The sequence below is a fragment of the Salmo salar genome, chromosome ssa10 (assembly GCF_905237065.1).
Source record: "Salmo salar chromosome ssa10, Ssal_v3.1, whole genome shotgun sequence".
Taxonomy (NCBI): Eukaryota; Metazoa; Chordata; class Actinopteri; order Salmoniformes; family Salmonidae; genus Salmo; species Salmo salar.
Genome location: NC_059451.1, coordinates 83880374 through 83895490, shown reverse-complemented (window position 1 = coordinate 83895490; position 15117 = coordinate 83880374).

The following is a 15117-nucleotide window of genomic DNA, read 5'->3' as shown; positions in this document are numbered from 1 at the left end:
ATTTTCAAATACGTTATGCATATAATCAGTCAAGCTATTAGGAGGACAATAGGTTAAACCCTCGTGAGCTCAGAAAATAATTTAAGATTATTTTAATAAAACTGATATGTTAACAGGGTTGAAATTAGAGTAACAGGGTTGCACAAAGTGTAACGGCTGTCTTTGGAAGAAGAGGACCAAGGCGCAGCGTGGTGAGTGCTCATAATTTAATATATTCTGAGAACACAATATACAAAGAGAAAACAACAGCCAAACAGTTCTGTCAGGTCTACAAAACACTAAACAGAAATTAACCACCCACAAAACCCAAAAGAAAACAGGCTACCTAAGTATGGCTCCCAATCAGCGACAACGATGTACAGCTGTCCCTGATTGAGAGCCATACCAGGCCAAAACAAAGAAATACAAAAACATAGAAAAAAGGACAGAATGCCCAAGACACACAGAAAAACACCCCCTGCCACGCCCTGACCAAACTACAATAACAAATAACCCCTTTTACTGGTCAGGACGTGACAAAAAGTAGCGGGGTTGAATGGATTACATTACTTTTGATTGTAGATCATGACATAAATATGACAAATAAATACCCAGGAATGTTGTTTAATAATATTTAATATATATATTCAAAAGGAGGATCAACAGGATGAGTATGAATGATAAAAAAATAAACATGTCAATAAGACCAAACTGGATCTGATCAAATATTCAAATGGACAAATATAAAAATAAATAGTCATATTACAGTAGGGCGACAACCTGGCATTAAATGAGCATATTTAAAATAGTCATGAACTGAACTTATTCACCTCTTGGATGATCCCGGGGTAGATGGTGTATTCGTACACCAGGGCACATCATTACCACACAACCTCTGGACTGTGCCACTGCACATCTTCTGGTGTGCTGTGTATGGGGTCTTCTGTGTGGTCATCTGTGAGATTAAAGCTGAAGCACTTTGTTTTTTGGCAATCACACTCCAGATTCCCTGTTGCAGAACATGCAGCTGAATTCGCGGTAGAGAATTTTCCCAGGTGAAAGAGTGACCACCTGGTGGAGCCTCATTGTGGACAGTACAGCTAGAAGGTAATCTGACATTTCTTTCACTGCATCCTCCACAGCTTGCTCCTGGATGTAAAACAATTTCACCTTCGATTGTCCCCCACTCAGAGCTTGGTACAGGGACAATGCAGTGGGGATATCAACTCCTTGGCCGACAAGCCTGTCGGCCCTCCTCTTCAACGTGCCACCCACACCATCTGGGGCACCTTTGCCATGACTGGGTTCGAAGTAGTTCCAGGTTCCTCTTGTAAACTCTTTCTTGATTATGTCAGTACAAAACAGGTAAAAATTACCACACTGCTTGTACTGTGTGCAGGGACCATTGCTTTTATAAAGAAAAATGGACGGTTGTCACATCCGGGCATCTCTCTTGGATTTCCCTCAGGATGGGCTCCAGGTGTTGCCATATGGCAGGTGGTCCTTTCAGTCTGGATGCCGATACAGTGCAGGAGGTGCTAGGGGCAGATTTTTCTAAGTGATCTTGGAGACTGCTCCAAGATCATTTTTGTGCTCTTTGTCCACAGTGGTCCACTGAAGGTAGGAGATGCTCTGTAGTGGCTTTTGAGTGGACAGGTATTAATTGCTACATTGCTCACATTCCCCATACATACATTGTTGCTTGTGGGGTCATGTGATGGCATGCGTCAGGCTCCCCACATTGGATGTGTCGATGATGTGCATCTGGTGAAGCTTTTTGGCAATAAAGCCTAGATTTTAATGTTGTTTGCACATGCATGTGTCACAATCTGCCAATGTTGGACGCACAACCCAGTAGGGGCGAAGTGTGCAGAACCGTGAGTATGATAGACAGAGCTTGGTATGCTCATCCAGTTACTTCAAAAATGGAGGTTCTTCATTGAATCCACCAGTAATCTTTTCTGCATTTTCTTGTCACCGTTTGCTTTTTTCCCAGTTGTGATCCTGCTGACATCGTCACTTAAAAATAATCTCACTGTTGATCTCATCGTGGCAGCAATCCCCTCGTGCTTCTTCCTCTGGTACCTGTAGACATTTTCATTTGCCAGTTTTGTCCACCTCCTTGAAAATCCCAAAACCTCCTCTGCCAATCTCTGCAACCTGTACTTCTTCAGGATTCTGCTGGTGACCATTCCTGCAATGACTTGTCTGTCACGTTCCCTCTTTGTGCGTACTTGTTACGTACTTCCTCAGCTACTGCTGGATGAAACAACAGGGTTCTCCTTAGGGATGTGTCCGAGATTTGCGGAACCAACTTGTTGACTTTGGATCTTGGAGATGGGTGGTCCTTTTTCGATCGTTGGAGCCGCTTTCTGCATTTTTTCTGCTCGCTGTTCGACTTTCCTCAACTGAGCTTGTAGTTTCTGCAGCTCCATGTTTAATTTCTTTGGCAGCCCTCCTTTTTCCTTTTCCCAAGATCACATTGCCTAAAAGAAACAAATATATTGTCACTTAACCATTTCACCTGCAGAGTGAACTGAAGGAGATTCAACCTGTTACTTTAGTTCAACACTGTTACTTGAATTAGTAACAGGGTTGTAAATCTATGCTAATGTTAGCTTTCTCAGGAATAGATGCTAGCTGTGGAATGTAGCGTTACTGTCAAGGTCAAGGATAAACTTAGTTTTATATAAATAAAAACAGAACTTTGAAATTAATTTGTCTTATTCTGATAGAGTAACAGAGTTGTGTTGGTTAGAGTGACACTCAATCAAGGCTGAAAACACTGGAAAAATATAAAAGAGAGGACTTACCTTTGGTCTACCCATGGTTCCTTTGTCATGTGACTCAGTTTTTTTAGGTCCTCTGCCAGGCTAAATTATCATGACACAAGGGCGAGACCCAGATGCAGACACAGGAGGCAGATGGTTGGAGTTTTACAATGTTTAATAATCCAAAATGAGTAGGCAAGAGAATAGTCGTGTACAGGCAAAAAGTCAAAACCAGATCAGAGTTCAGGAGGACCAGAGTAGCAGAAAGGCTCGGGGTCAAGGCAGGCAGCACGGTCAGACAGGTGGGTACAGAGTCCAGAACAGGCAAGGGTCAAAACCGGAGGAGTAGAAAAAGGAGAAACGCAAAGGCAGGCGTACGGGAAACCCGCTGGTTGACTTGGAACATACAAGACAAACTGGCACAGAGAGACAGGAAACACAGGGATAAATACACCGGGGGAAACATGCGACACCTGGAGGGGGTGGAGGCAATAACAAGGACAGGTGAAACAGATCAGGGTGTGACATAAATAGGTTTCTGGTAACAGGGCTGCATGCATGTTGTGGGACACTTCTTCAGTACATAATTGATATAATTTTAAATATGTTGAAGTTTAAACAAATTGTTTTAACAATTACAAGAGACATATAACAAAATCATACCAAAACAAGTAGATTTAAAACTTATTTTAACTGTTATATTTGATGTGCAAGTTGGTCATCAAGAAGGTGGGACAAGAGAAAAATGCCATTTTAGGGGGTGCTCGAGAGCTATTTGGTATTTTAAATAATTTTGGAACCACTTTTCTACAACTATATATACATTTTGTCTCATGACAAGTATAATTTACACAAGTGCATGTTTTAGCATTTTGGGCATGGATTATTAGAAATTTCCTGGGTGGGACAGAAAATGTCCTCCAATTCTAGAATGACTCAGCTACCTAACAGTGAACCTGGTTGGTTAGCTACCTGTCAGATTCATGCAGGGTACTAATGTCATGAGATGGGATTATCGTTAATTGTTTAGCTAGCTAGCTACATGCTCCACTATGCAAGTAACCATTTCAATAGAATGTCACTACGACAACTGTTGATAGACGTAGCTGGTAAATTCGCTCTGGCTATCTACTCCGATATCAGAGCCCTCTCATCTGAGTGCCAGAGCGCAGAATAACTAATACATTTATGAACGCTCAACACCTGTTGATTTTGTCAGTAAAAGCTGGCAAAAACCGTCAACTGTTGCCTGCAGCACAGTTGCAGTCACCAACGCTCTGGATAACATAAAAACAGCCTAACCAGCTCTGCTAGGGCGAGTTAAATGGTCAGTGAGCTGTTCTCTCATTTGTGTCTGGAAGTAGCTAGCAAGCTACAGTAGCCAACGTTAGCCAGTTAGCTTGGGTGCTTGACTGTTGTTAATAGGACAGAACGCTCGGATCAACCCTTAAAGGAGAATGGAAACACTAGGATTTAGAACGCCAGCTAACTGGAACTGTAAATCGCCATATTGGCATTGTTGTGTCACTGGCAGGAGAGAACATTTTGGAACTCCCAAAAATGTCTGAATTTACCAAGAGTAGCTCCGTGTATGAGAAGGAGTTTATAACAGAGGATGAAATAACGTTAGTTAGGGAGACAATAAACCTACTGAAGCGTTCATGTTTGAGCTGATCGTTGCCCCAGATCAAAGAGTTTGTTCTCGTAGCAGTGACACAGAAACACCTCAGCTAGAGGGTCGGTGTAGCTGTGCCACAATCGGGTGTGAGTGCGGATGCTGCCAGATAATGGCTAGAGAGTACGAGTGTGTGTGTTGTAGCGAAATGGTGGCAATACAGCACAAACTCCCAGCGGATGGTGGCTATATTATATCCAGTCAGAGGTTCCTCTCAGTCTGTCTGGATGGCGATGTTTTGGACATGTCACTAATCCTTATGAAGGACTTCCGGGCAGAAGAGATACTCAACCAGTCAGCAGCCAGTTAAATAATTTCTTAATTTTTGCTTTATTATAAATTGTTTAAAGCTAACACCAGTAGTGGGTAGGTGCTCAATATCTATATATAGTAAGTAACCTGTAACGATGTTTATCACAAGCGCTGTTTGGCGCGATGGTAACGCATTCACCGTCTGTTGAATCGCGGACAGCATCATGATTTATTAAATCTCATTCTAACCAATAGCGGGGCGTGCTCATAATAAATACATTGTGATTTAGTTTTGGTATCAGACTAACTTTTATTGTTTTATTTGAAGAGCATACAAGCTGGCAGCTAATCACCAGTTCACCCTATGGGCACAAGGGAGCATTGGGCGAGGTGCTCCGCGTGAAAAACCCAGCAGCATTGCAGTTCTTGACACAGGTGCCCCTGCCACCTACTACTGTACCCCGTTCAAAGGCACTTACATTTTTTGTCTTGTCTCAAGGCTTAAAAATCCTTCTTTAACCTGTCTCCTCCCCTTCAGCTACACGGATTGAAGTGGATTTAACAAGTGACATCATTAGAGGATCATAGCCTTCACCTCGATTCTCCTGGTCAGTCTGTGTTATGGAAAGAGCAGGCGTTCTTAATGTTTTGTACAATCATTCTGAGCTGGAGGTATAGTTTGAGTCACCATTCATAAGTAAGGCGATCACCCAAGCATTGCCATGTGAAATGCCTATAGCCCCAGATAACTTTTAAAGAGGTCCTCTAGAAAACTATCAGATAAGCTAACCCCACTACTATTTGATATTTTTACATTTGAACTCCTTTAAACACCACACTAGCTCTAAAATGTTAGAAAATCAAGATCCTTCTCGGTGTGGCTTGTATGGCCCTACATCTCTACTGAACGTACAGTAGACTTGAAGCTGCTCACTAAAGTGTACAGCTATAATCTGGCATTGCCATAGATCAGACAGAATTGATGAAGAACAGGCATTATTTTATGGGGGCAACTTTTCAATATAATTTAATTGCACAAACCAAGCGTGACAAAGAGTGGAACCGAGAGTGAATTAGAATAAGCTCTTGCACAATCCGATATCTTTTCTCATCTATCGTGTTGCCTTGTGAACAGAAGTAGAGCATGTTTTTGTTTCTGTTCCTAATATTTTTCCCTACCACACATATTTGGTCAGATTTCATTTGCAAACCCACAAACTCAAAAAATTAACTTCCCATCTTTTTTCTTCACATTTTTCTTCTTTTACCGTTATTCTTATCAGCATTAATGCCTTATGTCTTTTTTCACATATCACATATCCCTCTCATACTTACATGGGTCTTAGAGCAGCTGGTCTAACATCCATTCTGTACTCTGGCCAAACATGAAGTCCTCTCTGGTGTTTGCATTGATGATCACTGGGCTGGTCTCCATCATCACCACTGTCCTGCTCGGCCGATAAAACATTTTGTCTACGTGAATCTTTGACAATTCAATGTTAAAAATGTCCTGCAGGTGTGTATTATAATATTGTTTGCTTTCTCTGCACATTTCTCCCACTGTTCTTCGCAGGCCTGGTCGTCGCTGAATGATTGTGTGTGGGACCTGAGCGCCCCTTCCCTAATGAGAGCATGTTCCGGACGACTGTGTGATCAAGTTCTCTGTAGCCAATGTAAGACCTTTAAGCAGGTTAACATTCACAAGACCGCAGGGCCAGATGGATTACCAGGACGCGTACTCAGAGCATGCGCTGACCAGATGGCAAGTGTCTTCACTGACATTTTCAACCTCTCCCTGACCCAATCTGTAATACCTACATGTTTCAAGCAGACCACCATAGTCCCTGTGTGGTGTGTGCTTAGTCCTGTACTCCCTGTTCACCCACAACTGTGTAGCCACGGTTGTGGGTCTCATCGTCGTTGGTGATCAGGCCTACCACTGTGCAACACTATGACGTTGGTAGGCCTGATCACCAACGATGATGAGACAGCCTATAGGGAGGAGGTCAGAGGCCTGGCAGTGTGGCGCCGGAACAACAACCTCTTCCTCAATGTCAGCAAGACAAAGGAGCTGATTGTGGACTACAGGAAACGGGCCGAAAGGGGCTGTAGTGGAGCGGGTCGAGAGTTTCAAGTTCCTCGGTGTCCACATCCCTAACGATCTATCATGGTCCACACACATCAACAGAGTCGTGAAGAGGGCACAACAAAGCCTCTTCCACCTCAGGAGGCTGAAAAGATTTGCCATGGGCCCTCAGATCCTCAAAACGTTTGACAGCTTCACCATTGAGCACATCTTGACTGGTTGCATCACTGCTTGGTATGGCAACTGCTTGGCATCTGACCTCAAGGCATTACAAAGGGTAGTCCATACAGCCCAGTACATCACTGGGGCCGAGCTCCCTGCCATCCAGGAACTTTATACCAGGCGGTGTCAGAGGAAGACTTCAGGCACCCAAGTCATAGACTGTTCTCTCTGCTACCGCACGGCAAGCGGTACTGATACACCAAGCCATATAGTTAGTTAAATAGATAACCAAATAGTTACCTGGACTATTTGCATTGACTTTTTTGGCACTAACTTTTTTTGTCTCATCACATACGCTGCTACTGCTACTGTTTATTAACTGTCGCTTTATTCCTAGTTATATGTACATATCTACCTCCATTACCTCATACCCCTGCAGATCCACTCAGTACTGGTACCCACATATACACTATATATACAAAAGTATGTGGACACCCCTTCAAATGTGTGGATTCGTGCACAAAGCGAGGTCCATACAGAAATGGTTTGTCGAGATCGGTGTGGAAGAACTTAACTTCCCTGCACAAAGCCCTGACCTCAACCCCATCGAACACCGTTGGGATGAATTGGAACGCCGACTGCGAGCCAGGCCTAATCGCCCAACATCAGTGCCCGACCTCAATAATGCTCTTGTGGCTGAATGGAAGCAAATCCCCACAGCAATGTTCCAACATCTAGAGGAAAGCCTTCCCAGAAGAGTGGAGGCTGTTATTGCAGCAAAGGGGGGATGCCCATGATTTTGGAATGAGATGTTCGATGAGCAGATGTCCACATACTTTTGTCATGTAGTGTATATAGCCAAGTTATTGTTACTCATTATCGTTACTCATTATGTATTTATCATTACTTTTATTATTCTATTATTTCTGTATTTTCTTTCTCTCTGCATTGTTGGAAAGGGCCCCTAAGTAAGCATTTCACTGTTAGTCTAGACCTGTTGTTTACAAAGCATGTGCGAACACAATTCGATTTTGATTTGAGTCTGTAGAGGACAGTGCCTCAAAGTGCACTAAAAACATCACTCCACAGCAAGTAAGTGACAGGCTTCTGAAATCTTATTTCTAAATATCCACTCTCTAAAGCTATTACCTATAGTGAGAAACGGATCTCTGATATTTTACATCATTTCATTGTGTAATACAGTATTAACGGAAGTTACCTGTCTACTGTTCACCTGTAGCCTGTTACCTGTCTACTGTTCACCTGTAACCTGTTACCTGTCTACTGTTCACCTGTAACCTGTTACCTGTCTACTGTTCACCTGTAGCCTGTTACCTGTCTGCTGTTCACCTGTAACCTGTTACCTGTCTACTGTTCACCTGTGGCCTGTTACCTGTCTACTGTGTACCTGTAACCTGTTACCGGTCTACTGTTCACCTGTAGCCTGTCTACTGTTCACCTGTAGCCTGTTACCTGTCTACTGTTCACCTGTACCCTGTTACCACCTGTCTACTGTTCACCTGTAACCTGTTACCTGTCTACTGTTCACCTGTAACCTGTTACCTGTCTACTGTTCACCTGTAGCCTGTTACCTGTCTACTGTTTACCTGTAGCCTGTTACCTGTCTACTGTTCACCTGTAACCTGTTACCTGTCTACTGTTCACCTGTGGCCTGTTACCTGTCTACTGTTCACCTGTAGCCTGTTACCTGTTTACTGTTTACCTGTAACCTGTTACCACCTGTCTACTGTTCACCTGTAACCTGTCTACTGTTCACCTGTAACCTGTTACCACCTGTCTACTGTTCACCTGTAGCCTGTTACCTGTCTACTGCTAACCTGTAGCCTGTTACCTGTTTACTGTTTACCTGTAACCTGTCTACTGTTCACCTGTAACCTGTTACCGGTCTACTGTTCACCTGTAGCCTGTTACCTGTTTACTGTTTACCTGTAACCTGTCTACTGTTCACCTGTAACCTGTCTACTGTTCACCTGTAACCTGTTACCTGTCTACTGTTTACCTGTAACCTGTCTACTGTTCACCTGTAACCTGTCTACTGTTCACCTGTAACCTGTTACCTGTCTACTGTTTACCTGTAGCCTGTAACCTGTCTACTGTTCACCTGTAACCTGTCTACTGTTCACCTGTAACCTGTTACCTGTCTACTGTTTACCTGTAGCCTGTAACCTGTCTACTGTTCACCTGTAGCCTGTTACCTGTCTACTGTTTACCTGTAACCTGTCTACTGTCCACCTGTAACCTGTCTACTGTTCACCTGTAACCTGTTACCTGTCTACTGTTTACCTGTAGCCTGTAACCTGTCTACTGTCTCACCTGTAGCCTGTTACCTGTCTACTGTTCACCTGTTACCTGTCTACTGTTCACCTGTAACCTGTTACCTGTCTACTGTTTACCTGTAGCCTGTAACCTGTCTACTGTTCACCTGTAGCCTGTTACCTGTCTACTGTGTACCTGTAACCTGTTACCGGTCTACTGTTCACCTGTAGCCTGTCTACTGTTCACCTGTAGCCTGTTACCTGTCTACTGTTCACCTGTACCCTGTTACCACCTGTCTACTGTTCACCTGTAACCTGTTACCTGTCTACTGTTCACCTGTAACCTGTTACCTGTCTACTGTTTTACCTGTAGCGTGTTACCTGTCTACTGTTTACCTGTAGCCTGTTACCTGTCTACTGTTCACCTGTAACCTGTTACCTGTCTACTGTTCACCTGTGGCCTGTTACCTGTCTACTGTTCACCTGTAACCTGTTACCTGTCTACTGTTCACCTGTGGCCTGTTACCTGTCTACTGTTCACCTGTAGCCTGTTACCTGTCTACTGTTCACCTGTAGCCTGTTACCTGTTTACTGTTTACCTGTAACCTGTTACCACCTGTCTACTGTTCACCTGTAACCTGTCTACTGTTCACCTGTAACCTGTTACCACCTGTCTACTGTTCACCTGTAGCCTGTTACCTGTCTACTGCTAACCTGTAGCCTGTTACCTGTTTACTGTTTACCTGTAACCTGTCTACTGTTCACCTGTAACCTGTTACCGGTCTACTGTTCACCTGTAGCCTGTTACCTGTTTACTGTTTACCTGTAACCTGTCTACTGTTCACCTGTAACCTGTCTACTGTTCACCTGTAACCTGTTACCTGTCTACTGTTTACCTGTAACCTGTCTACTGTTCACCTGTAACCTGTCTACTGTTCACCTGTAACCTGTTACCTGTCTACTGTTTACCTGTAGCCTGTAACCTGTCTACTGTTCACCTGTAACCTGTCTACTGTTCACCTGTAACCTGTCTACTGTTCACCTGTAACCTGTTACCTGTCTACTGTTTACCTGTAGCCTGTAACCTGTCTACTGTTCACCTGTAGCCTGTTACCTGTCTACTGTTCACCTGTTACCTGTCTACTGTTCACCTGTAACCTGTTACCTGTCTACTGTTTACCTGTAGCCTGTAACCTGTCTACTGTTCACCTGTAGCCTGTTACCTGTCTACTGTGTACCTGTAACCTGTTACCGGTCTACTGTTCACCTGTAGCCTGTCTACTGTTCACCTGTAGCCTGTTACCTGTCTACTGTTCACCTGTACCCTGTTACCACCTGTCTACTGTTCACCTGTAACCTGTTACCTGTCTACTGTTCACCTGTAACCTGTTACCTGTCTACTGTTCACCTGTAGCGTGTTACCTGTCTACTGTTTACCTGTAGCCTGTTACCTGTCTACTGTTCACCTGTAACCTGTTACCTGTCTACTGTTCACCTGTGGCCTGTTACCTGTCTACTGTTCACCTGTAGCCTGTTACCTGTCTACTGTTCACCTGTAGCCTGTTACCTGTTTACTGTTTACCTGTAACCTGTTACCACCTGTCTACTGTTCACCTGTAACCTGTCTACTGTTTACCTGTAACCTGTTACCACCTGTCTACTGTTCACCTGTAGCCTGTTACCTGTCTACTGCTAACCTGTAGCCTGTTACCTGTTTACTGTTTACCTGTAACCTGTCTACTGTTCACCTGTAACCTGTTACCGGTCTACTGTTCACCTGTAGCCTGTTACCTGTTTACTGTTTACCTGTAACCTGTCTACTGTTCACCTGTAACCTGTCTACTTTTCACCTGTAACCTGTTACCTGTCTACTGTTTACCTGTAACCTGTCTACTGTTCACCTGTAACCTGTCTACTGTTCACCTGTAACCTGTTACCTGTCTACTGTTTACCTGTAGCCTGTAACCTGTCTACTGTTTACCTGTAACCTGTCTACTGTTCACCTGTAACCTGTCTACTGTCACCTGTAACCTGTTACCTGTCTACTGTTTACCTGTAGCCTGTAACCTGTCTACTGTTCACCTGTAGCCTGTTACCTGTCTACTGTTTACCTGTAACCTGTCTACTGTTCACCTGTAACCTGTCTACTGTTCACCTGTAACCTGTCTACTGTTCACCTGTAACCTGTTACCTGTCTACTGTTTACCTGTAGCCTGTAACCTGTCTACTGTTCACCTGTAGCCTGTTACCTGTCTACTGTCCACCTGTTACCTGTCTACTGTTCACCTGTGGCCTTTTACCTGTCTACTGTTCACCTGTAACCTGTTACCTGTCTACTGTTCACCTGTGGCCTGTTACCTGTCTACTGTTCACCTGTAGCCTGTTACCTGTCTACTGTGCACCTGTAGCCTGTTACCTGTTTACTGTTTACCTGTAACCTGTTACCACCTGTCTACTGTTCACCTGTAACCTGTCTACTGTTCACCTGTAACCTGTTACCACCTGTCTACTGTTCACCTGTAGCCTGTTACCTGTCTACTGCTAACCTGTAGCCTGTTACCTGTTTACTGTTTACCTGTAACCTGTCTACTGTTCACCTGTAACCTGTTACCGGTCTACTGTTCACCTGTAGCCTGTTACCTGTTTACTGTTTACCTGTAACCTGTCTACTGTTCACCTGTAACCTGTCTACTGTTCACCTGTAACCTGTTACCTGTCTACTGTTTACCTGTAACCTGTCTACTGTTCACCTGTAACCTGTCTACTGTTCACCTGTAACCTGTTACCTGTCTACTGTTTACCTGTAGCCTGTAACCTGTCTACTGTTCACCTGTAGCCTGTTACCTGTCTACTGTTCACCTGTTACCTGTCTACTGTTCACCTGTGGCCTGTTACCTGTCTACTGTTCACCTGTGGCCTGTTACCTGTCTACTGTTCACCTGTAACCTGTTACCTGTCTACTGTTCACCTGTAGCCTGTTACCTGTCTACTGTTCACCTGTAGCCTGTTACCTGTCTACTGTTCACCTGTAACCTGTTACCTGTCTACTGTTCACCTGTAGCCTGTTACCTGTCTACTGTTCACCTGTAGCCTGTTACCTGTCTACTGTTCACCTGTCTACTGTTCACCTGTAGCCTGTTACCTGTCTACTGTTCACCTGTAACCTGTTACCTGTCTACTGTGCACCTGTAGCCTGTTACCTGTCTACTGTTCACCTGTAGCCTGTTTACTGTTCACCTGTAGCCTGTCACCTGTCTACTGTTCACCTGTAGCCTGTCACCTGTCTACTGTTTACCTGTAGCCTATGAAAGGGGAGGGTCTGTTGCTGGGTCTGAAGAGGCGTATTTTATGTGCGCTGGAGTAGGAGGATGATGGGGATCTGTATGGGACTGTGTCTCTGCAGTTCATAAAGAACGAACAGCCTCAGATCCAGCAGCTCATTGCATAAACCATAAATAAAGTAGAGGATCGACCGATTATGATTTTTCACTACCGATACCGATTATTGTAGGTCCAAAACAAATTTCCGATACCTGTAACCTGTCTACTGTTCACCTGTAACCTGTTACCTGTCTACTGTTTACCTGTAGCCTGTAACCTGTCTACTGTTCACCTGGAGCTTGTTACCTGTCTACTGTTCACCTGTAGCCTGTTACCTGTCTACTGTTCACCTGTGGCCTGTTACCTGTCTACTGTTCACCTGTGGCCTGTTACCTGTCTACTGTCCACCTGTAACCTGTTACCTGTCTACTGTTCACCTGTAGCCTGTTACCTGTCTACTGTTCACCTGTAACCTGTTACCTGTCTACTGTTCACCTGTAACCTGTTACCTGTCTACTGTTCACCTGTAGCCTGTTACCTGTCTACTGTTCACCTATAGCCTGTTTACTGTTCACCTGTAACCTGTTACCTGTCTACTGTTCACCTGTAGCCTGTTACCTGTCTCCTGTTCACCTGTAGCCTGTTACCTGTTTACTGTTTACCTGTAACCTGTTACCACCTGTCTACTGTTCACCTGTAACCTGTCTACTGTTCACCTGTAACCTGTCTACTGTTCACCTGTAACCTGTTACCACCTGTCTACTGTTCACCTGTAGCCTGTTACCTGTCTACTGTTCACCTGTAGCCTGTTACCTGTCTTCTGCTAACCTGTAGCCTGTTACCGGTCTACTGTTCACCTGTAGCCTGTTACCTGTTTACTGTTTACCTGTAACCTGTCTACTGTTCACCTGTAACCTGTCTACTGTTCACCTGTAACCTGTTACCTGTCTACTGTTCACCTGTAACCTGTCTACTGTTCACCTGTAACCTGTTACCTGTCTACTGTTCACCTGTGGCCTGTTACCTGTCTACTGTTCACCTGTGGCCTGTTACCTGTCTACTGTTCACCTGTAACCTGTTACCTGTCTACTGTTCACCTGTAGCCTGTTACCTGTCTACTGTTCACCTATAGCCTGTTTACTGTTCACCTGTAACCTGTTACCGGTCTACTGTTCACCTGTAGCCTGTTACCTGTCTACTGTTCACCTGTAGCCTGTTACCTGTTTACTGTTTACCTGTAACCTGTTACCTGTCTACTGTTCACCTGTAGCCTGTTACCTGTCTACTGTTCACCTGTAGCCTGTTTACTGTTCACCTGTAACCTGTTACCTGTCTACTGTGCACCTGTAGCCTGTTACCTGTCTACTGTTCACCTGTAGCCTGTTTACTGTTCACCTGTAGCCTGTCACCTGTCTACTGTTCACCTGTAGCCTTTTCACCTGTCTACTGTTTACCTGTAGCCTATGAAAGGGGAGGGTCTGTTGCTGGGTCTGAAGAGGCGTATTTTATGTGCGCTGGAGTAGTAGGATGATGGGGATCTGTACGGGACTGTGTCTCTGCAGTTCATAAAGAACGAACAGCCTCAGATCCAGCAGCTCATTGCATAAACCATAAATAAAGTAGAGGATCGACTGATTATGATTTTTCACCGCCGATACCGATACCGATTATTGTAGGTCCAAAACAAATTTCCGATACCGATTAATCGGCCGATGCTTTTTTATTTATTTGTAATAATGACAATTACAACAATACTGAATTAACCCTTATTTTATCTTAATATAATACATCAATAAAATCAATTTAGCCTCAAATAAATAATGAAACATGTTCAATTTGGTTTAAATAATGCAAAAACAAAGTTGTTGGAGAAGAAAGTAAAAGTGCAAGATGTGCCATGTAAGAAAGCTAATGTTTAAGTGCCTTGCTCAGAACATGTGAACATATGAAAGCTGGTGGTTCCTTTTAACATGAGTCTTCAATATTCCCAGGTAAGATGTTTTAGGTTGTAGTTATTATAGGAATTATAGGACTATTTCTCTTTATACGATTTGTATTTCATATACCTTTGACTATTGGATGTTCTTATAGGCACATTAGTATTGCCAGTGTAACAGTATAGCTTCCGTCCCTCTCCTCGCTCCTACCTGGGCTCGAACTAGGAACACATCGACAACAGCCACCCTCGAAGCAGCGTTACCCATGCAGAGCAAGGGGAACAACTACTCCAAGTCTCAGAGCGAGTGACGTTTGAAACACTATTAGCGCGCACCCGCTAACTAGCTAGCCATTTCACATCGGTTACACCAGCCTAATCTTGGGAGTTGATAGGCTTGAAGTCATAAACAGCGCAATGAAGAGCTGCTGGCAAAACGCACGAAAGTGCTGTTTGAATGAATGCTTACGAGCGTGCTGGTGCCTACCACCGCTCAGTCAGACTGCTCTATCAAATCATGGACTTAATTATAATATAATGAACACACAGAAATACGAGCCTTAGGTCATTAATATGGTCGAATCCAGAAACTATCATCTCGAAAACAAAACGTTTTTTCTTTCAGTGAAATACGGAACCGTTCCATATTTTATCTAACG